The sequence below is a fragment of the Lygodium microphyllum genome, chromosome 9 (assembly GCF_053477565.2).
Source record: "Lygodium microphyllum isolate KBCC chromosome 9, Lygodium_microphyllum_v1.1.10, whole genome shotgun sequence".
NCBI lineage: Eukaryota > Viridiplantae > Streptophyta > Polypodiopsida > Schizaeales > Lygodiaceae > Lygodium > Lygodium microphyllum.
In genome coordinates, this window is record NC_141143.1 from 121,805,715 (window position 1) to 121,830,609 (window position 24,895).

At 40.7% G+C, this 24,895-nt stretch overlaps 1 non-coding gene across 1 annotated transcript; it reads left to right on the forward strand.

Annotated features, from left to right (window-relative positions):
- The first annotated feature begins 618 nt into the window (after window positions 1–618).
- LOC148031513 (5.8S ribosomal RNA) lies at window positions 619–771 on the forward strand. Its single transcript, XR_015692040.1, has one exon. It is a non-coding gene; the product is annotated as a 5.8S ribosomal RNA (ribosomal RNA).
- Window positions 772–24,895: the final 24,124 nt, after the last annotated feature.

The window sequence follows — 24,895 nt, forward strand, 5'->3', positions numbered from 1 at the left end:
TGACTTACCTAGGGTCGGGTTTCATTGCAATTATTGATCTTCAACGAGGAATTCCTACTAAGCGCGAGTCATCAGCTCGCATTGACTATGTCCTTGCCCTTTGTACACACCGCACGTCGCTCCTACCGATTGAATGGTTTGGTGAAGTTTTTGGATTGCGGCGACGCTGGTGGTTCACCACTGGTGACGTTGTGAGAAATTCATTCAACCTTATCATTTAAAGGATGGAGAAGTCGTAACAAGGTTTCCATAGGTGAACTTGCGGAAGGATCATTGACACACATCCGTGAGAACAATGCGAACCATGGAATGTCCGTGAGGGATCGCGCTCGGAGGTGCGGTCGGCATCCTCTCTCCCCTCGTTAGAGTCAGGCGACAGTGGGGAGGAGGCTATTCTTCAGGGTCGTCCCGCGACCCTGCGGGTGGAGGAGGAAGGAGGGACGCCTTCGACCTTTCTTCCTTGCTTGGGGTGATCCCCCTCGATCGTGCCCGTTCGGGCATGCTGCCGCCTTGATAAACCCTTTGCCCCTCCCTGCATGTGGGGGTGGCAGGAGGAACTTAATAAACCTTGTCTTGTCTGAGATTCCTCCCCTCGAGAGGATCGAAAAAAAATGCAACGACTCTTAGCAATGGATATCTTGGCTCTTGAAACGATGAAGAACACAGTGAAATGCGATACATAGTGTGAATTGAAGAATTCCACAAATCATCGAGTCTTTGAACGCAACTTGCGCCCACGGCTCATCCAAGGGCATGCCTGCTTGAGCGTCCTCTTAAAACCTCGATCAATAATTATCTTAGGGGAAAGGTGTAGCGGCTGTGCCAGAACTCCGTTAAGGTTCCTTGAATCCTAACTAGGTGCTGGAAAAAAGTGTTGCACTCCATGAACCAAGGGTAACTACGATCGCTCCAATCGGACAAGAAGCCCTTATGGGACACCTCCAATGGAGCTAGTTGATGCATTAAGACCTCAGTTGTCAATTTAGGACCCCGAGCTTGCAAGTTGATCCTCGTGGGGACGACCGGTACCTTTTGTTACGGGGTGGACTCTGGGAAACCTAGACGATAGACCCTGTGTATTCTCGCGAGTGCTGAGCGAAGCCATCTAGGATAGTTCCTCGATGGACCACTAAAACGTGCTAGTAGGGAACTGTTAGGTAGGCACGTGACAACAACTCACCCCATTACTCATGTTAAAAGTGTTCCTTTGAGTATATAAGATGGAAAAACTAAGTACTTGGCTAATGTGTTGCATGTACCAAATATTACAAGAACCTTAGTTTCTGCTGGTCAAATGGTAGAATAGGGATTGTAGGTTCGGTTCAGATATGATGGTTGCTATGTAGAAGATCTCAAAAATAATTATAGATTGATTATAAAAGGGAAATGTGCTAGTAGATCATTGTAAGTCTACCTGAAATGGATGTTGCCATGTTAGCACAAGGTTCATGTATTATGGTTGATATTAAAATTTTGCATAAGAGAATTGGTCATGTGAATGTGCAGTAGCTAAAAGACATGTAGTCAAAACAAAATGTGGATGGCTTGCCCATATTTAGGATTGATGGGATGCATAAAGTATATAAAGCATATCAATTTATAAAGCAACCAAAGGATGCATTTCCACAAGAAAAGCTTGTATGCAAAAAGCCACTTGAATTGATACATTCTGATGTGTGGGGTCCTACAAATACTGCAACTTTGAATGGTTGCATGTATTATGTTTCCTTCATTCATGATCATATTCACAAAGTATGGGTTTACTTTATGCATTAAAAAAGTAAGGTATTCACTCACTTTAAATATTTAAGGCTTTGGTTGAGAAGGAGAGAGTGTTGCATATTAAATATCTAAGGTTAGATGGAGGGGGAGAGTATCTCTCCAATGAGTTTTTTTTATTTTTTGCAGAAAAATGTATATAAAGGCAGTATATGTGCAGATATACTCTATAGCAAAATGGAGTTACTGAGCAAAAAAATAGGTATATTACAAAGGTGGCACATATACAGATGTCAGAAAGAAATTGCCTCACTACTATTGAGCTGAAGTAGATACTACTGTTGTATACATTATGGATAGGACACCCATTGTTGCTGATGTACACGGTTTGACACTTGAAGAGAAGTTTATGAATAGAAAGTCAAATCTATCCCATCTGAAAGTATTTGGATATATTGCCTATGTGCATATTCATAAGTGACATAGTAAATTGGATCCCAAAGTAGAAAAATGTATATTTATTAGATATTCTCTGGAGCATAAGGGATATAGATGTTATAACCATGTTACACATGAGCTGAGAGTTAGCACGGATATTGTTTTTTATGAAATGAATAGATGGTATAGTAATGTGTAGAATATAGTTGGATTGATGAGCATGAGAGTGTGGTTGTGCAAAAAATAGGTCAACAACCTCACAGATATTGAGTGGACCACAAGAGTCTCCTAGTCATGGTTTCCTTGATAGAACTTGGAGTGGTAGATTGAGATCAAAGGTTACTCAACCAAGTATATCATACATGTCAAGAAAAGGTAAAGAAAAAGGTGAGGACTCACCTATTGTGAGACAAATGTATCATCAAGTTTCTCTCATGTTGATTCTAATCCAGATGGCTCTAAGTACAACTTGGATGAGGAGTTTGAGATTCCATCTATTGAAACACTTGATGTATGGAAGGCACAATGATGCTAAAGCACATGGTAGTGATCCACGTACATGTAGGTAAAATAGAGTGAGAAAGCTAACACAATGATTGACATATGATAGCTATGTAGCTCATCACTATGAATACATGGCTAAGGTTGTGCAGGATGTGGAACCCAATTTTTTTTAAGGATGAAATGGGTAACGAGTATTGCAATCGTGCTATGGATGAAGAAATGGTTACACATATGGATAATGACACATGGGAGTTAGTGCCCCTACCTGAAGGTAAGAAAGCTATTGGATGTAAATGGCTTTACAAGGTCAAGTAGATGGATCTATTGAGCATTATAAGGCATGATTGGTTGCCAAAGGGTATACGTAGAGTCATGATATTGATTATGAGAAGGCCTTTGCTCTAGTGGCAAAAATGGCCACTATAAGGGCTGTCACAGCAGTGGCTGTATCAAAAGGTTAGATAATGCATCAAATGGATATTAAAAATGCCTTCTTATAGGGGGGAATTATAAGAGGAAGTTTATGTGGAGTAGCCATCTAGTTATGTGAATGAGAATCATCTAGATTATGTATGCAAGCTTCATAAGGCCTTGTATGGGCAAAAGAAAGCACCTAGGGCATGGCATGATAGGATTACAGAATACCTTGTTAGCATTGGATTTCACAGAGCACATATTGATCACTCACACTATGTATGTGAGAGTGATGCAAGTATTTTGGTCATCACTATATATATGGATGAGTTGATCATTGTGGGTGATACTGAGACATAGATTAACAATGTGAAGGGTATTCTCAAGGGTGAATTTGAGATGAAGGATCTAGGAGAGCTGCGCTATTTTCTCGTTATAGAGATTATTAGGATTCCAGAGAGTATATGGTTGTCACAAAGATAGTATGCATTGGATATGTTGAAAAAGTATAGTATGGTTAATTGCAAGCCTATTTCTATACCTTTGGATGATAATGCTAAGCTTAGTGCATATGAGGGTGAGTTGATTGAGGATGTCACTATGTATTGGAAGATTGTTTGTAGCCTTATCTATTTGATGGTCACTAGGCTAGACCTAGACTACATAATTGATTTGGAGAGTTAGTTTATGCAGTTTTTATAGAAGCCATATTTTGATGTAGTGTAGCACACATTTCACTATACTTTATTCTACGATGCAGGTGTACCATTAGATTTTCATGGTTATACAATTGTAGATTGGGCTAGTAGTATTTTAAACAGGAGATCTACCAATGGTTCATGTTTTCCTTTGGGAGTACTGTTGTCACTTAGAGCAACAAGAAATAGCCAATAATTGCCTTGTCTAATACCAAATGTAGAGTACGAAGGTGCTACAATGGCTAGGAACTTAGTGTATCATGCACGGACCAAACACATAAAGGTCCACTACCATTTTATTTGGGAGTAGGTTCTAGTAGGTGATATTGACTTGGTTTATGTTAGAGCACCGAGCATCAAGCTGCTGATATTTTTACTAAGGCCTTGGGAGCTGAGAAGCTGCAACGCTTTCAAGACTATACTTGGAGTTCACAAGCTTGAGGAGGAGTGCTGAGATGTCAATCTCTACATGAGTTGCATCCACAACGTGCCTTGGTGATGTGGTACCATATTATTCAGTGGCATGTTAGGTGATTGACATGAGGATATGCTAGTGATTCGACTACTGGACTACACCCACATAGTTTATCCTTGGTTATGGCACATTTATTATGCCACCTCTTCTTTCCTAGCAAGTTCACACATAATGATCACATGTATATACATTATGGTACTTTCATATTGGTCTTTTGTCATGTTGTAGACTTAGTTCTTTTGTGTGAAAGAAGAAGAAGATCTCAACCCCATCTCTCTATGTTCTCAAGTCTCTATCGCTTTTGTGTGTGTGCTTTTTGATGCAACTCTTTTCTCTCTTATTTGTTTTCATTAGTGCCAATGATCCACCTTGAGTCTTTTTCACTCTTTCCCAAGTGGTCTTCCATGGTCCACCGCATGTGGTGAGGGGTAAAATGGTAGGCAGGGCACCTAAATAAGCTCTAAAACTCTAAAAGGTGTGTAAAGTTCCTTTCAGGAAATGTATGTATCCCTACAGAGTTCTAAATAGCAAGGGAGGGTCACCTCTCTTTTATCTCACTATCTCATTTGTCTTCAACATTTTTTTTCAATTAGTATGTATACATGGCAGTGCTAGTATTCTAAAAATCGGAAACAATATGCATGGTTAAAATAAAAGCTTTGGGCATTTAATGATATATAAAAATTTAAAACCTCAATAAATATCAATGGAGGCTAAGAAAGGTTTACCTTCAGCAATAATCAATTACTCATTGAATTAGCAAACTCACCTTTTATAATTTCTTGAATTTATCAATATACAAGATCAACAAGAGATCAAAATTCAGAGATCATCCAACATATAGACAAAGAATTTCTTAAATTTTTAAATAATATTAACCCTCAGATGAGCAGGGTGTGAAGAGCACCCTGCCACGACACAAATAGAAGCTCGAACTGGCCAAGTTGTGGAAAAATTAGAGTTGCAGCATTGGAATATGTGCACAAGAGGGAGAAAGAGGCTCAAAGTACAAGAACAAATTCTTGTTTATTAAGTTGCTCAAGGTACAGCTTGGGTACACTCTATCTCAAGTTTGATAGTGACCCATAGGCTGTTTATATAGCCTCTGCCAAGCTAGGGTTAGGGTTTCCCCTGCCCCTAAGGCTATTCACACCCATCTGCCCTGATACAACCTTGCTTACAATGGGTTCCTATGCCTATCTTCTAACACCCCCCCTCAATGCCAGGGTGGCATTGGATTACAAGGCATGTAAGATGTCCCTCCCACCCCCCTTCCCTCGGGATGCCTTTATAAATTAGGCTTACAAGAGTGTTTTAGGTACATGATTTAAAAAGTCAAAATAGTCGATCTTCAGATGGATTGGAGGCATAGTTGACCACCAATTCTTTGGGTATATCAGGAGTGTTGGGGCATTTACTAGTGATATGCCCTATCTTCTTGCATTTGTTACATTTCATTTTCTCGGGATACTTCTTCCAATACTTGTTTACAAGAGTCCTTTTTTCTTATAGAAAGAACATCTAAGGAGAACTGTATGTACCAATACTTGATCATGGGAAGTTGAAGATGCCTGATTGTTGCTGCTTTCTTTGTGGTTCCTCTTTTCTTCATCCAAACAAGATTGGATGGTACTGTAGGGTCTGGAATGTTGGTAAGAGTGGTTACAAGAGTAGGAAACACCTATTTTACAGCTTTTAAGAGAATAGCAATAGCATCTTCTTCATGTATTGGAGCTTGTACAGAGGCAAGCTGTGCCATAAGTCCCTTCATGTGAGAGATGGATTTTCCCAAATCTTCTCATGATCTATATTCCAAGCTAAAGAATTCAATTTTAAGGAAGATTTTAGTATTTTTACTAGTGACTCCATAGAGCTTTTCAAGCTTATCCCATTTTTCTTTAGCAGTGCTTAGTTGATCAACATGATGAATCAGGGACTCATCTAAGTGTAACATTATGATGGCTTGAGCACGTTGGTTATCCTCTACATCAACCAGATTTGCAAAGTTTACAACTCTAGTGCCTTGAATGAGAGGCCAATACCCTCTCTCCATCATTTTGTACTTTATAAGTACCTGCCATGGGTGGAAATCTTTGCCATCAAACTTTCGAATTTGAGGATGGACATCAGCATATGTTGTGGCCATTGGGAAGGTCTTACCACTTGTTAAGACAAGGGTAGTGTCTATTCCCTTACAAACTTGCCATTGAATGCGGAAGCAAATCAAACAATTGAAATCAAAGTTGTAATGAGGAGAAAGGGTGAAAATCATACAAATGTAATATTTCAAAGTATGACTGTGGTGGTCCTTTCTTATGTGCAATCTTCTTCCAAGGTTTAATAGTCTTTTTAGGTTTTAATGAGGTAAACCTAGACTGGACTTCAGGCTCCTCCTTATGGTATGGCTTAGTGGATTAAGCTTGTGTTGGACAAGGTCGGTCTATGATCTCAATGCTTGTTGCTGATGATTTCGAGGAGAGTACACTGACACATCCTTTTGATTGCATTGACTAGTGTACTTGAACCAAAGTCACTCAAGATATGCAATACAATTCTAGTGTATGATGGTCTATGTGTTTATAATTGTACACATAACCTTACAACAATATAAGAAGAGGAAGTTGACAAAATAACACTCACTAGATTTAGTAAATACCCAGCAAGCAAATGATTAGATGATTAATGATTAGTGTTTAGAAACACTAATGTCAAGCTTAGTGAAATGCTTGAATGAAAGCAGGTTGGAAGTTGGCTTCCCAATGCACTTAGTGATGTCCATCGAGCATGTCCAAGAGCTTTTAGATTTCAAATAAGCTTCTGAGAAGATGCTTTAGTGATTAGAATCATTGTTAATAAATCTCAGAGTGAAAAATGTGAAAAATGCCAAGTTTAGAGCTTACTGGCTATGGATACCACATGGTACACAGTTAGAGTTTGTTAGAGATCTCTCTCTGTAGAGCAAATTTCCAGGAACCCTTGTATATGAGGATATCCCACTAGGGGGGCTATCAAATCCCTAAGGTGGTTGCTGGGATTGCATCCCCTGTTGCGTGCACACTGGTGCAGATGTCACGCTAATAGAAAACTGCGCATGTTCTGGAAAACATGTAATGTCGAGCTCAATCGTGGACAATGTTGGGGTCTCACTTGACAAGCACTTGCACCCTAATGTGGAGAAGGGATCTCCAAAAGAAAGTAGGAGCAGATATGGACTCCTTTTTCCTCCCCAAGTCCTCCAAGGTTTGCAAGTACAGGCTAGCTATGGAGGTGAAGGAGATAAGTTGAAGATGATGGACAATCTTGTGCTTTAGTGAGGCTGAGGGTATAGGAAGATGAAGAGATCAGAGGAGGCTCTGATACCATGTGGAAAAATCAAAGTTGCAACATTGGAATGTGTGCATAAGAGGGAGAAAGAGGCTCAAAGTACAAAAAAAAATTCTTGCTTATTAAGTTGCTCAAGGTACAACTTGGGTACACTCTATCTCAAGTTGGGATAAGGGATGGTCGCCCAAAAGGGATTTAGGGTTTTGTATATAAAGTTGAAAAGTGAATGAGAAGCTCATTCTTGGTGCGTGGCAAAAAGCTTCTTCTTCTTCTTCTCTTATTCTTGTCTTCTAGTGTGCGCTTGAGTGAGGGAGTGTGAGAGAGTGAGGGAGTGAGTTTTTGAGAGTGAGGGATCAAGGAGAAGAAGCTCCCCTTCTCCTCTCTTCATCTTCTTCTCTTCTCTTCTCTTCTCTTCTCTTCTCTTCTCTCGTGCGGCTATGGAGGATGGAGCTTGACAGAGAGCAATTGAGGTTGCTCGAGCTTGCATCAAGGATTGTGGAGCTATCGATGTGCAAGAAAGAGGAGGGTACTTGATTGAGCATCAAGGTAACCTCACTACACCCCATAGGTAGGGAGAGCGCATCGACTATGTGAGAGGTAGCCATGGCCGTTTGACTTGAAATGCTTGACCAATAAGCAGTCCGTAGGTCTCAGGGGTTGAGTGAGAGAGCTCCCTTCATTTTGGTTTTGTTGCCGAGACCAATGGATTCGAGCTTGTAGTGCCACACACTTCAAATCAAGCATGGAAGTAGGGTTTCAGGTGCTTGAGGTAGATAGGAGATTTAGGAGTGTTAATCGTCGAAAACAAGTAAGTATTTTTGGGTGTGGATGTGTAGATGGGTAGACTAAAGAAGAATGAAAATTATCTTGTGAATTTTTTTTGCATTGGGTAGGATAGTGTGAGCACACAATAGGGTTTCTATTGCTGTATAACAAGCTGAAATAGGAAAAAGAAGGGCAAAAAATGAAATCTTGTGTTAAATGCTAGTAAGATGTTAACCGTTAGACGAATAAGGCGAGGGGAAAATTTTGAAAAAGCTAAAGCAGAAGACAAAGGCCAAGGCAAAAGTGAAACGGAAGACGGAGGCGTGCCAAGAATAATATGGAAGCACAAGAAATGCAAAAAATTCCGAAATAAAGGAAAAAGGGCGCATAAGTAAAAGCGAGAATCAATACTTTTGTAAAAGAGCGCAAGCGCATCATGGTTTAATTCCCGTGCAATTTGTAAAGGTAGATGAGTAGTAGGAAGGAAGCTAGGAAGATAGAAAGGCAATGGGAAAAAGGGCCTAGGCCACGGTTGGCCATGAAAAAAAGGGGATAAGGGGATGACCGCCCAAAAGGGATCTAGGGTTTTGTATATAAAGTTGAAAAGTGAATGAGAAGCTCATTCTTGTGTGTGGCAAAAAGTGGCTCTGCATGGAAAATCTTCTTGTCTTTCATCTTTGGTTCTTCAGCTTTGAATGATGTGGTCTTTTGGTCTTCATGGCAGATCTTCTTCTTGTCCTTCTTCTCTTCTTCATGGTCTTTTTGGTATGCTTCTTCTTTGACTTTGCTTGCAGCTTCAGTCTTCATGTCCATGTCCCCCTCAAGCAAAGGTATCGTCTTTGAGGCAGTGGAAATGTCTTCAAAATCTTCTGATGGATTCATTGATTGAACTTTGATGTAGATAGCTCCATGTCTTTCTGCAAGTAAGATAGCCAAGTCTTGCATGCAATGTAAACGGGCAACTTTCATAATAATCCCCTTCCCCCATAATATCTTAAGCTCATTAACCAATGGATGGAGATAGACATTCATATTCTTGACTTTATAGTACCCAAGAACGAGCAAGCTACGGATCAGGTGTCCTTTCTTCATAGAAAGGCATAGTGGGATGTTGTAGTTCACAAGGAATATTGTCCAACATTGTAAGAAATCGAGAAGAGTCCAAATGGATTCACACCATCCATAGCAAGATCAAACCAAATATTCCTTACTTCTAATGAAAGCGTGAAAATGTGAAATTAATGCAACCCTATATCCACGAGTCTAGTGGTATTCGTTGGATTCTATCTTTGGACCTATCATTAGGAAAAGAATGAACTCACAAATCGGCCCTTAGAAATAATATAGTTTAAGATGTGGGCCTTTAAGGCAGGTACAATACTTTTAAAACAGAAAATGAGAGACAAGGACTGATAGGCCCTTGTGGTCTTTTTCAGCATATGCTTTCTCATAGGGAAGTGCAATATCCTTGCAACAATTGAAACTGGAAGCTTGCCTATCCTATTTCATGTTCCTCCAAATAGTGTTGAATATGGTAAGGAAACCCTCTTGGGAAGACCCTTCAAAAGGGCGACCAAATGTGAGGCTGACTATGTAGCACAGAGGATACACCTAACACTACCGGGTGTGAGAGTAGTCACAACCTTTAGCAAGGGTGACCTCATCGAACCTCGAGGGAAAGGCAAGGAAGATGCTGATGTAACAGTCAAGCCTACTAACGAGAACAAGGACTTGTTGGAAGAGTTGACACAAGCACATGTCGAACAACGAGAACCAGTGAGTGAGGCCATGCTTGAAACAAGAAGGTCAAGAGACAATGCCAAGGACGGGCTTTGGACTTACAAATATCATAGATGACCCCAAAAGAAGCCCAAGCCTTATAGACGAAGGCATCGACGGAGGGTTAGCACAACGCTGCGGTGGATATCCAAAGCATTGCTACGTGCTCAAGGGTATTACGCAGGTAATCGATGGATTTGGGTACCAAAATCCCCTGCTAAGCCATCTCTATCAGCAGCTGAAGGCAAGATTGCATCAAAAGCAATGAAGCACAAGAGGAAATCTAAGAGAAACTCTAGGTCTCAAGGCAAGAAACCAGACATGAGTGTTCGAAAGAAAGAGCCTCAGCCTAGCATGCATAATGAGCATATGTCATATGTAGCCATTGAGCGTGCACAAAAGCCATCAGTGCCCAAAGAGCCTTTGATTTTCCAAGAGGATAACAGGCATCATAGGCACAACATTGCTCATGGCAAGGCTGATCGCTCAACAAAGCAAATGGCACAATCGTCTAATAGCCTCGAGCAAATCATTCAGCCAGTGCCAGGTCCACCTAAGAGTCCTAAATCTCATGCACCCTCTTTTTCCAAACGGACACAGGAAGCACAACAACGGTCGTCAATGGCGGCTGCTCACTCCCAATCTCTATCTCCATCAAAGCTTCCGAATATCCAAGAAGGGGGACATGACACTAGATGTGGCTCTCAGCCCAAGGATATGCATGTGCAGCCCAATGTGACCAGCTCAACTCAAGCTCGATCTACACAGATGAATGCTCAAAGGGAAATAAAAGATGCGACCACTTCCGATTGCCCTAGGGACCTGACACAGCAATCCACCAAGAGTAGCCAGCCCACTGGACTAGCCGCTACTACTTCCAATCAGGGATCACAGCAATCACAACCCTTGGCTATGACAATGCCCCTTGCAGAATGTGTCCATAGCAGTTTATCTGTGAAGGAGGTGTCTCAACCAACTTCCTTGACAACTCCAGTACTTCCAAAGTGCCTAAAGCCTAGGCTGGAGGAGTTAAAAACATGGGAATTGGCTAAAGAGCTAGACTCTCCCAAAAGGGAGACAGTTGTATCCTCACAACCTGGCGAGGCTATTCAGTAGGCCATGACTATGTCCCATGAGGACACACTAGAGAAAGGAAATGCTGAGGCCCAACCAAGCACATCACCAGTTGACCTAGTCTAGGGTCCTGATTCTTTGAGAGATGCACCTTCACTGACCAAGAAAAAGAGGAGAAAACAATGAAAACAACAATAGTTGCAGGTGGTTGCGGACCCCAAGAACATTGAGACGAAGAGCGCTGTAGAGCTGATGAATGAAGCATCGAGTCCATCCACCAATGAACCCATTGATGCCTCTCCTAATAGCAATGAAACCTTAGACACATCCATGTGCTTTGAAAAATCAAAGCAGTCACTACTATCAATGGCTGCTTGCAACACTCAATCCATCGACAATAGAACTTGCATTGACCAATCAAGAGTGGACATATGCTGTCACAACAGGGTGACAAACCTATGCCAGTCACATCCAAGGAGAGCCATGACGCAATAATGAAGTCTCAGGAGAAACATGGAAACCCCAAGAGCGTATGAAATCCTAGCATTGGCCAAACTTGCGAGTCTAGGCTTAAGCCCTCAGCTACACTAAAGCCCAGGCAAACTCTTAGAACCTTGCATGAGATAGCAACCGAGCAAGCCCTCGTTGAACATAGAAGTGTCACAGAGTGCTTAACTGAGTTGGATGCTAAGCTCAAAGTGTTCATACGTGTCTATGACCTGGCAGACATGCGCGCATTCCCTAAAGAGCAGCTCGAAGAATACTTGCCATTTTCCTTATCTTGGGAAGAGCAAGAACATCTTGATGAGCACTATAACAGGCTCTTGTATGAACACATGCGACTCATCTCTGGTGAGGAAGCCGACGAACTATGCTTAACTGTCACATTCAATGATGCGCTCTGCCAACCAAATCTCTTAGAGATAGAGCAACTAAAGCGACTATCAGAGGGCTGAAGTCAATTTGAACAGCGCTGGTGTGAACACTGCGTCGCAATGGCCGAACTAGGAGCATAGATCATGACAGTCCCAGAGGAGCGATTGGCCAAACGGCGATCTCAAAGAGACCCAACCTATCTGGCACCAACTTCCCTTCGAGTGCTGACTGCCATTCGGGGTACGGACTTAGCTAAACCTAGCCAAGAGAACTCTCTGTTTTATAAGGTTCTTACTGAGGAGAAGTTACATGTTGCCAGTAGACTCGGGCAAGGTTCCATGCTACTCGATGTTGCTATTCAAAGAGGAGAGAGAGAGAAAGGGAGAAACTCCATATCCATGAGCCTTCAGGCTCTCAAGCTCATTCCTTCATTTCCACACACTAAAACTGAAAAGCACACACACTCTACAAGATAAAGTGACCTAGTGTAAATGTAGACTAGACTGACTAACTCTAGTCAGGTCACTGACTGACTACTAACCCGACTTATTTAATGTAGTCACATGTAGACAGCTGTACACACTAGCTGTCATAGATGTCGGTCATAGATGAAGACACACTGACGGTGAGCTTGATTTCTAACACTCCCCTTCAAGCTCAAAAACAAAACTCAAATCATCTGCATCACTCCAAGTAGCTGTCTAAAGTGAATGAACTTATCTTTACCAAGTGATTTGGTAAAGATGTCTGCTACCTGGTCTTCAGTCTTCACATGCTCCAAGTCAATCTGATCTGCTAAAACCATTTCCCTAATGAAATGGTAGTGAACCTCAATGTGTTTTGATCTTGCATGATAAACATGATTTCTTGCTAACATAACACTGCTCAAATTGTCACAGTACAGCTTGACTTTGCTATCCAAGTATACTCCCAAGTCATTCAGCAACTTCTGTAACCACTTAGCTTCACAGGTTGCTAAGGCCGCACCACGATACTCTGCTTCCGTACTGGACAATGCAACTGTAGGCTATTTCTTACTCTGCCAACTGATCATGCTACTACCCAATCCAAATGCATAGCCACTAGTTGACCTCCTATCATATGTGCAACCAGCCCAGTCAAGATCAGTGTACCCCATCAAGTCAAGGGGTTTCCCATATGCATAAAATAGCCCATGATCTGTGGTACTCTTTACATATCTCAGAATTCTTCTGACTGCATGCAAGTGTGGTTTGCGAGGCTTCTGCATGAACTGACTGATCAGCCCCATAGCATAACTCAAGTCAGGTCTAGTGATCGTGAGATAGATCAAGCTGCCTACCATCTGTCTGTACATAGTAACATTCTCAATCTCTGTCCCAACATCAATCTGCAGCTTGACATTCTGCTCCAAAGGCATATCCATAGGCTTGCAATCAGCCATACCATATTTCTGTAAGATGTCATGAGCATACTGCTTCTGTAGCAGCCATATGCCTCGAGGTGTAGAGACAACCTCAATCCCCAAAAAAATATTTCAGCTCTCCAAGATCCTTGACCTTAAACTCAGCCTGTAAACATGTCTTTATTTCTGCAATCCCATTTTCATCATCTCCTGTAATGATTAAGTCATCAACATAGACAACTAGAAAAACATAGCCACTATCTGTCTTCTTCGCAAACAGACTATGATAAGCATCTCCTAATCAGAAACCATGTTGCTGTGAATAACTGCTGATGCGAGCATTCCATGCTCTAGGTGCCTGTTTCAACCCATATAATGCCTTTTTCAGCCGACATACATGTGCTGGAAATTCTGGATGTACATAGCCTTTAGGCTGTTCCATGTAAACCTCTTCCTATAATTCTCCATTGAGAAATGCATTCTTTACATCCATCTGCCATAGTTTCCAGCCTCTAGCTACTGCCAAAGCAATCACAGTTCTAACTGTAGCCATCTTTGCTACAGGGCTGAAAGTCTCCTCATAATCAAGACCATACTGCTGCGCATACCCTTTTGCAACCAGCCTGGCCTTATATCTTTCCAATGATCCATCTGATTTACATTTTACCTTATACACCCACTTGCATCCAATAGGTGTTTTGCCCTCAGGCAACTGTACCAAATCCCATGTACCATTTTCAGCCAAAGCTGAATATTCCTCATCCATAGCAGCACTCCAATTCTCATCTGAAACTGCCTCATCAAACTTACTTGGTTCTCTAAAACCTGTTACTTTCGTCATATAAGCATAATGACGGGCTGAATATCCAGTGTAAGTATACCTATCAACAGGTCGTCTGACCCTCTCTGATCTCCTGAGCTGTGGCTCACTGTGAGCTTGCCTCTCATGAGGCGCCACATAACGGCTCTGTCTAGCACCTGGCGTCATAACAGACGGAATCCCCAATTCACTATCTAAGCTGTCACTGCTAGATGAATCATAACCTGCAGTGAGTGGACCTGTTACATCTTCAAAAACCTTTTCTTTTCCCTTATCTGTTCTCCCCCTCACTGACATATCCATGTCAGTGGATGCAGTAGTGCGACTCCGTAATCGTCCTGTCCAAGGACTCACTGTAGATGATACATCACCTGTCTGACCAGTCATGGAAGTACTCTCTGGAGGAGTATTTTCAGCATGACTCATACTGGGTGAGCCATCAATAGGCACTGCAACAGGATTCCCATACCAAGATGCTAACTCATCAAATACCACATCTCTGCTTATGAGTGTCTCATGCGTAGAAGGTACATAACACTTATAAGCTTTCTGTTCCTGTGCATATCCAATAAACACACTTTTCACTGCCTTAGGATCCAATTTCTTCCTCTTCTCATCCGTATCAGGTTTATGACCATACAGCCGTTCATACGGAGTGACATCATGAATCCCTGCTATAGGGGTTCGATTTAGCACATATACAGCAGTCACCACTACTTCAGCCCAATAACCATTTGGCAGACATTTTTCATTCAGCATAGCTCTAGCTGACTCCATCAAAACCCTGTTTTTTCTCTCTACAACACCGTTTTGCTGCGGTGTATAACTGCATGTGAGCTGTCTTCTGATCCCATGTTTAGCAAGATACATGTCAAAGTAGTTTGAGACATATTCACCTCCTCCATCTGATCTCAAACATGATATGTAACAGCCCAATTCATTTTCAGCATGTTTCTTGAAGTCTTTGAATGCATCAAACACATCATCCTTATGTTTCAAGATATAAAGCCAAGTGTACTTGCTAAAATCATCAATAAATGAGACATAATATCGTGCACCGCCAAAGGAAGCATCATGTGAAGGACCCCAGACATCAGAGTGTACCAACTGTAAAGGCCTAGTGCTGTTTTTTACATGTCTCATGAAAGGAAACCGTGCCTACTTCCCAAACTGACATGCAGGGCATACATGACCAAAATCATTATACTTGAATTTAGGTAATCCAAGTACTACTTCTTTCTGCTGCATAGATTTCAGCTTTTGTACATTGACATGTCCAATCCACTTGTGCCAAATCTCTACATCCCGAATGGCACTCTCATCATGTGCAAACATGGCTGCCTTGAGTCCCGGAATGGTCGCATCCAATGTAAACATCCTGCCATCCCTTCTGCCCTTGGCAATTAACTTGCAGCCATTTCCATACTCCTCAATGAAACACCCATCTTTGTTGAACCTCACTTGCAAATTCTGTTCTGCCATTTGACCCACAGATAACAGATTCTTTGTTATGGTTGGTACATGTAATACATCATGCAGGCCTTTCTTCTTTCCATCAGGCATCATAAGAGGAACAATCCCTTTATGCTTTATGTCATGTTGGGTGTCATCCCCAGTACATACATGACCATGTGTACCTGCAACCATCTCATCAAACCACTCTCCATGCGGGGTCATGTGGTTTAACGCTCCAGAGTCAATGTACCATCTGTCATCTCTATCATGTCTCGATGCATTTTTAGATACATGCTGCATGGCAAAGAGTCTATCAACTGACTCATCATGAGCACCACTGGAAGATGCATAGTGCCCATGCTATCTGCCCTTTACCTTCATATCTCCTTGCTTCTTGTAACAATCCTTTGCAATATGCCCATACCGGCCACAATAATGGCAGTCCTTGTCCCTGTTGGACTGATCAGACGACTGCCATGAACCAGAACCACCACCTCTACCTCGGGGTGATCTCCCCCTGCCTCTAAACCCACCAGATCCACGCTGGCCTTGTGTATTTGCACCATGCCAATTACTCTGTTGCTGCTGCTGTCCATAAGTATTACGAGTGTCACCACGACCTCGAAATGAACCACGACCTCTAGATCCTCTGCCACGCTGGCTAGAGTACAACACAGTGTCTCTACTCTGAGATGCACTAGAACCTGTATTCAAACCAAGTTTGACTTCCTCATGCAGCAACAAAGCAACTAGATCTTCCCAGCTAGGGGGATATTCTCTGACAGAAATGGAAGTGTCAAAAGCTTTGTACTCTTTGCCTAAGCCATTCAAAGCAACAACAATCATATCATCTTCTGATACACTTGAGCCAATAGTAGCAAGTTGATTAGCTATGGTCTTAATCTCCGTGGTATATGTCTGGATGCTCTTGCCATTCCTAGACATGTTGTTGAACTACTATTTCAACTGGATCTTTCTTGCATGTGTCATGGTTCCATAATTTTTCATCAGTATGTCCCAAGCATCCTTCGGAGTCTCACATCCAGTGATTTGAATTACCATAGCATCAGATATACATAAGGAAAACCAATGCGGCACCTTGCATGCTCTTTCATTCCATAGCCTGTAGGCTCTTTTCTGTTCATTTGTTGGATTGTGTGCAGGCAACTCAAGAGCAACTTCATCTCCTGTACATAAATCCCAATAACCTCTGCCAACCAAAAAGTTTTTCATTCTAAATTTCCATAATGTAAAGTTCTTATTATCCAACTTCTCTCCAACTATCTGAGTGATATTGTTAGTCCCATGTGCATTAGCCATGATGCAATAGACTGTCTATCAAGTGCCTGACTCCCTGCAATCCAATAAGTATGACTGACTAAGTTCAGTCCGTAACAGTTTATGACAGTTTTCTGTACTAAATTGTAGAAAAAAACTAGGGTATTTCAGCCCACTGACACCCCAAAACAACCCTCAAAAAAGTGGTCTCAACTGTAGATATAACTGTCAATACATAAGCTATGTGTTCGCTTCAGCTTAAGCTTCTGTAACCTCACTGCCAGGATACATACATGCAGTCTGAAAACTGTAAACTGTGAGTAACCAGCAGCAATTTCAAGTCCAAAACTGAGTGGTAATCATGTCATACATGTTCCAAAATCTCCCAGGTAGCTGCTTTTTGGCAGTCAAGACATGATCATAAGGGCACACAACAGTGCATAACCAGCACATACAAGTGTCAACAAATTCAGTTGCAGGTTGCAGTCAACCAGAATTCGGCATACCAAGCTCCAAGCAGCTCCAAAATGTCTTTTGACCATGTCATACATTTACTTTGTAGTGGCAAGTTCAATACATGAGCATCTGAGTAGGCATAGACAACCTGTCTTCATTAACCAATGGCATAAACCTCATGAGCTATTTGTAATTAACCAGGACAGTGTAACTGCATCTAAGGAATAAAGCATTGAGTCCAAACTGCCATCTCTCCTAACAACGGTGACACCTCAGACACATCCGTGTGTTCTCATAAGTTGAAGAAACCATTACCATCAATGGTTGCTTGCAACACTCAATTCATCGAACAACAGAACTTACATTGACCAATCAAGAGTGGATACAACACTATCACAACAGGTTGACAAAACTATACTAGTTACATCCGAGGAGAACCATGACACAATAGGTGCAAAGCCTTAGAGAAACATGAAAATCCCAAGGACAAAAGAAATCCTAGCATTGACCAATCTTGCTCATCTAGGCATGAGCCCCCAGCTCTACTAAAGCCTATGGAAACTCCCAGAACCTTGCATGAGATAGCAACCGAGCAAGCCCTCATCGAACATAGAAGTGTCACAAAGTGCTTGACTGAGATGGATGCCAAACTCAAATTATTCGCACATGCTTATGTCCTTGTAGACATAGGCACATTACCTAGGGAGAAACTTGAGGAATATTTGTCATATTCGCCATCCTGGGAAGAGCAATAATATCTTAACGAGCATTATGACAAGCTCCTTTATGAACATATGCAACTCATATCTGACGAGGAAGCCGACAAACTATGCTTAACTGTGACATTCAACGAAGTGCTTTGCCAACCAAATCTCTTTGAGATAAAGCAACTAAAGCAACAATCAGAGGGTCAAAGTCAATTTGAAAAATGTTGGTTTGAAAACCGTGCTACAATGGCCAAACTTGGAGCCCAGATTAGTCTCATAGGAGCGACTGTCCAAATGGCCTCAAAGAGACCCGCGACCTATGTGGCACTAACTTCCTTTTGAGTATTACTGACTGTCGTTTGGGGTATGGACTTAGCCGAAACTAACCAAGAGAATTCTTTGATTGATAAAATTCTCACTGAGGACGAGGAGCTACATGTTGCCAGTAGACTCGGACAAGGTACCATGCTACTTAATGTTGCAAAATATATGTTGTTATTGAGTAGGCTACCACTATTACTAGATGCATGTGCCACACTCTACTACAATCTTAAGTTCTACAATTGGTTTTTATCCTCACAAAGTGACATGGTTTCATAAAAGTGTACATAAAAAAACAATGTGTTTTGTGACTGTGTGTAGATAATACAAGAGAATTTATATTTCCCTTTTGCCTTGCAAAAGTACCCGGTCCAAATCACATGGCACCATAATTTCCATCCATTATCTAGAATAGGATCTTCCAACGCCACAGACGTTGGGCTCATGGCAGTCTTCAACTCTGTTCCGGACTAGGCAAGGGGTGTCCAAAGCTCCATCTAACCCACAAGCGGCCTAGAAGTGAAACACAATTTTTGTGGTTGGCCCTTTCACCACTCAACCTTGGGCCTGTGAATCAAGCAATGCCCTTCTCAAGTTAATCCGTGATGCAATCTTGGAGTGTGAGAGAGTGATGGAGTGAGTTTGTGAGAGTGAGGGATCGAGGAGAAGAAGCTCCCCATCTCCTGTCTTCATCTTATTCTCTTCTCTTCTCTTCTCTTCTCTTCTCTTCTCTTCTCTTCTCTTCTCTTCTCTTCTCTCATGCAGCTATGGAGGATGGAGCTTGACGGAGAGGGACTGAGGTTTCTCGAGCTTGCATCGAGGATCGTGGAGCTATTGGTGTGCAAGAAAGAGGAGGGTACTCGATCAAGCATCAAGGTAAGCTCACTACACTCCATAGGTAGGGAGAGTGCATCGGCTATGTGAGAGGTAGCCATGGCCGCTCAGCTTGAAATACTTGACTAATAAGTGGTCCATAGGTCTTGGGGGTTGAGCGAGAGAGCTCCCTTCAGATACCAATGTACTTGAATTCATGAATCAATCATGGAAAGGATTAATGAAAGAAAACAAGCTAATAGATTGAATCATCAATCTCATAAGTGATTAAAATTCTATCTTCAATGGTTGGGAATCAAAATTCAATCAATCAATACTAAAAATATCAACCAATCAATGAAGGTGTACTCAACCAAAATTCTCCTTCAAAAATTGGCTATACTTTAACAAATAGAAATGGAGAGATTAGAAAATAGTAGATGAAGTACCTTTTTTCAATTTTCGATAAAGAAGAATGTTGATCTTGATCAAATTTCATCATAATAGCTTATGGAAAATCCACATGAAGCCTCCATTGATGGGAATTCCACTCGAAGCCTCCAAATAGCTATGTGAGAGTCATCCTTGAGTAAATGTCTTCAAAAGGGGCTAAAGAGAAGTCCATACTCCATGAAAATACTCCAATCCTTGATAAAAATTAAGAACTCAAGAAGATTCATGACATTCTTAATTATCCAACCATCCAAGAAGAGAAAAATGTCGTAAATCTTGATAAATTGCTTCACTGTTGGTCAATTCTTCATAGTGTGGTCTTGCTCTCCTTTTCTTTGGTAAAATACTTCATAGTCCCCATGATTTGAATTGAATTGACCAAAGATTTAAAGAAATGCATGCATTAGTGATGCATACTGAAGGTAAAAGAGAGTGTTCAAGAAGAGATTGAATAGAAACCCCTCAAAAATTTTAAAGATTTAAGCAAGAGATTGCTTGTTGTCCATAGACTCCATAGCTAGGGTTTGAAGCTTCAAGAGTGAAGAATGATTCAATATCGGATGGTTGAAATATAACAGATCTTCTTGGAGCTCAATGGAGTAGAAGCCCCATGAAATCTTGAAGAAATTTAAGAGAAATTATTATTCTCTTGAGATCTTAGCAAGGAGGAGAGAAATTCAACCTAACTAACTTGCAATCCTTGAAGACACGGCTTCAACTTGATGATGAGTCACTAGGGAGTGATAGGAGCAACATTTCATGCATTAGAGAGGAGACACAGGTTGATGATGCTCATTGCAAAGGTGCCCATGGTTTCCAACACAAAATGCATTGATCGTTCATGCTACTCCATGTGGGTTAGTTTGCTCCAAAGTTAATCATAATATGCTCTCTTGGCTCCTATAGATGAGTAGAATGAGGTTGTCCCATCAAAGAAGGAACATCAAGTTGGAGAAAGATAATCATGTCCAAGAAATCAACCATGCTTGAACCAAGTTGATAGAAGAAAGAGAAACCCTTGTTCAGCCAAAAGTAACTTTTCTTAAGGCTTTTCTAATCTCTATTAACTCCAGTTGAAACAAAAACCTCCAAAATGAGCCTCACATTAACCATGAATTGTTAAAACGTCTAAGAAACAACCATTCTTATTCACGCCTTCTCCAAGATCCTCAAAGATGGTCAAGACATACTACAAAGAACTTTGACTTGTAACTATTTGAATTGTAATAAGATTTGTGACCAAAATTTAACTCCAGTTACCCTATAATGATGCTAGTAACTAGATTAAAGCCTTAAAAAGACCTTGATAGATCAAAAGCAAGGCTTTGATACCATTGAAATGAACTTTTCCTACTTTGAATTTAAAATAACCAAGAAATTAAGAAAACACTTGTGAAAAAACTAGCCATAGCCATTTGTATTAAACTACATCATAAGGTAGCTACAGCTAAATTGAATCAAGGTACAATGAGAATCAAGATGAGAGGCTGCTGCAAGAAAACCACCTCTTGCAATGGTGGGCATTGAGTATCCACCCTGAATGTTAGTGGGGAAAGTATCAAACCCTCAAGCTCCAAGAATGGAGAAGTTAACAAGTGTGCAAAAGATGTCTTACATTGGCACCCTCTTGCCTTTTATACCCCAGTCTAAAATAAGCTAATTAACTAAACTAAGCATATTAAATTTCTTTTATTACAAGGAGGCACTCTCCATGCTAGCAACAATATGTGAGTTTTGTTTGGATACTCTATGCCAACATTGCCAACTCTTACCTTATTCCCCAAGCTCAAAGAGATTCAAGGTACAATTGATACCCTAGTGAGACTGCAATTGACACCTTCAAGTCACCTACTATTGGAGCAAAAGAATTCAAGGCCATCTAATCAACCCAAAAGGTTGAGATTAAGGATGATGAAGCCCAAGAGGAAAATTTAATTGCTCATATGCGCATTTTTATTTAGTTTAATAAATTATATAAATATTTTTTTGAGTATTGCAAGTTCTACGCATAGATAGGGGGAGAAGGGTCTTTTAGATAAGATTGCAAGTTCTACTAATAGATAGGGGGTAAAGGGGATTTTAGATTAGATGCCACCTTGGCTCAATACATAGGGTGCATGCCCTCTCAGTACATTAACTTGGTCCACAATGAATTCACCCTGCCACCACTCATGAAATCTAAGAAGAGCCAAATGTTGACTATCCTAGTGCATTATCATTAAAACCCAACCATTGTTGTTTTAAGCGGCTAGAGTTGAGACTTTAATCGATGGATAGAGGGATTTATGTGTATTACTCCCCCTTATTTCTGACTATCTTTCAACTAAGTGTGGCAATGGTTCTTTTTGGCTCGAGGGATGATAGCAATGCAGTCACCTCAAAAGTCAATGGTAGATGTTTGTTAGGAGACTATAGCATATAACATAGGTTCTTGTTTCAATTCAATCCTTATGGAGTTGAGGCGGGGCTTCTCCTATGAGCTAGACTCAAGTAGCTCAAGATTACGAATGCCTAGCTATTCAAACAAGTTTTGGACGACAATCGTCTTGATTACTTCTTGATGTGCTATTGATTGTAATACTTTCACGCAATTAAAAGTTAGTTGGTTAGTTCGAAAGTTAGTTAGTCAATTAGTAAGTTAGTAAGGTTACTACAAAAATATATGCTATTGATTGTAATACTTCCACGCAATTAAAAGTCAATTGGTTAGTTTGAAAGTTAGTTAGTCAATTAGTAAGTTAGTAAGGTTACTAGCTAACATTAATAACTAGCTAACTAACAATTAAATTTATTTATTTTTTAAGCGAGGATTGTAACATGACATTTTTTTTAAGATCGACAAGGACTATAGCCACCTGTCACCACGGAAGTTACAACATGAATGAGAGTTATGAGCCATATTAGTCATTAGTGTCAATGTGTATAGTATGGATGGTCCAAAAATATTAGTTTTTTTGACAAAACTAGCATATTTTTTATATTTTGGATAATATTTTTTGTAAATATCCTAAAAAGATATGGAAACTTCTAGAATAGGGTATCATGTTAAAAAAACAAGTGGTTTTTTCAGCCAGTTTTGGAGATTTAATGCCAAAAAAAAAAAAAGAATTGGTGAAATCACGCGAGTCGCGATCGTAGTTTACAGGTAGCAAATAGCACTCCGAACAAAAAGAAGAAGAAGTGATCTAGGATATTTCTAATCAAGTGTCTTGGGGTTTTACCAACCAGCAAATTTGTGATTTGAGCATCAAATTGCATATTAGAAGTTTTAGATTGATGATTTTTCCAAGATCCCCTCCATAAAGAGCTCTTCTTCTCAGCCACCACAACCCTTCTTCTCTAATTTAGCTATATAAATAAGAGACATGGGGAGTAGTTTAGAGAGGCATAAGGAGACCTCGAGAGGTTGCGAGAGGAAGGGAGGTAGAAGGATACCCCTCCAAGAGGCTACGAGACAGAGCTATAGAGAGAGAGAGAGAGAGAGAGAGAGAGAGAGAGAGAGAGGAGTTACCCCGAGAGGCTGCGAGGGAGAGAATTAGCTCAATCCCCCCTATCTCGGTCTTTGACTAGGTCTTTGACTAAACTGTCTTCTCTTACTCTCTCCCATCTTGAATCTATTCCGCCTTCCCTATCTCTCGAATCCACTTGTTGCGAACAATGGCTCCAAAGCGACGAGGTGATAAGACCATGGGAACCACCACAACCATGTGTATTGCTGGAGATACGAGAGTGCCCAAGCTCGAGTTGCCACTACAATGGAACATCGGGTGTGGCAAACACAAGCACGAGCAAAGAAAAAATTCCCAATGTCGTTGTGCCAAACCAGGTTATTCACTACTAGGTTATTATTTTGCCACATAAAATAATAAGGTTTATGCCAATTTTTTACATAAAATATTAGCTTTCATATTTTTCACTTACACGAATTGACAATTTTATCTAGAGAGTGTATTAATACACGCATAAATGGTTAACTGCTACCTATGATTTGTAATTAGATTAATCAAGATTATAATTTGTAAAATCATGATGGAAATAGTTGTTTGTAGGAGGATATTGCATGAAATGAGTAAAAAACTATATGTGCACTTGAGATTTATAAAATAGCTCGATACATTGTCAACGGGATAGGGTTAAGGTTAATTAACGCTTGTTATGAAAAGTGAATGTCTATTTAGGGATATTGTCGCAATATTTTTTTCTAAATGAAATTTGCTTATGTTGGTAAGTTAGACTTAAACGGGAAATTCATGTCAATTAAGAAAGCTGGTTGTATATGTTCCAATAAATGTATTGTAGGTAATTAAAAAACATTCCATCATCAAAGAAAAGTGGGTAGGTGTAACCCCCGACAGGTCCATCCAACGATAGGGTGATCCAGGTTAGATAGGAGCTTTTCTAAATCAGCGATAGAAATAGGAAGACAATAAATTGACCAACTAGTCATTAGGTAGAATCGATTTGCATTGTTTTAGAGGGCCGAAATGGGATTTTCCCTTATGGGTTGGAGGGTTGGCATACCGGACTCCCCTTCATCTCCCATTCTCTCTGAACCAAGTGCAATGGCAAGTCCACTTCAGTTTGAGTAATCATGTAGAAGTGGAAACTCAAAATTACTGATGCTAGCTAGCTGTTAGGAGACCGCTTGATTTTAGAAACCCAAAAATTCGGGTCGATCCTAGTGGGTTTAGTCAAACACTTCCATTGCAATGTAGACTCAGTGGGTTCTAAGTGACAAACCCCATGATGTTCCAAGGGAGCGCTGGGCGGCCTCATTTGGAAAACCTACTGATGGACTACAAAAAGGTACACTGCCTTCGAATGAGCCTAGTGGACACCTCAAATTTGGTATCAGAGCGCATGTTAGTATAGAATATGATATAAACTTAAGAAAAAAAGATAAAATACAACCTAGGACATGTTTTCTTCTCTTTATTAATGTATGTTTTTGAATTATGGTAGAATAACGAATCTTGAAAATGATTCTTGATCATCCAAGTAATGTTTATGTCAACAATGCATTCATCCAGCTTTGCTTGGAGAATTCAAATGATGCATGCGGGTACTAGATCAGTTGTATAACCCCTCACCTTTATATCGTGAAAGACGGTGGATGATTAGCATAGGATATTGCTATATCGA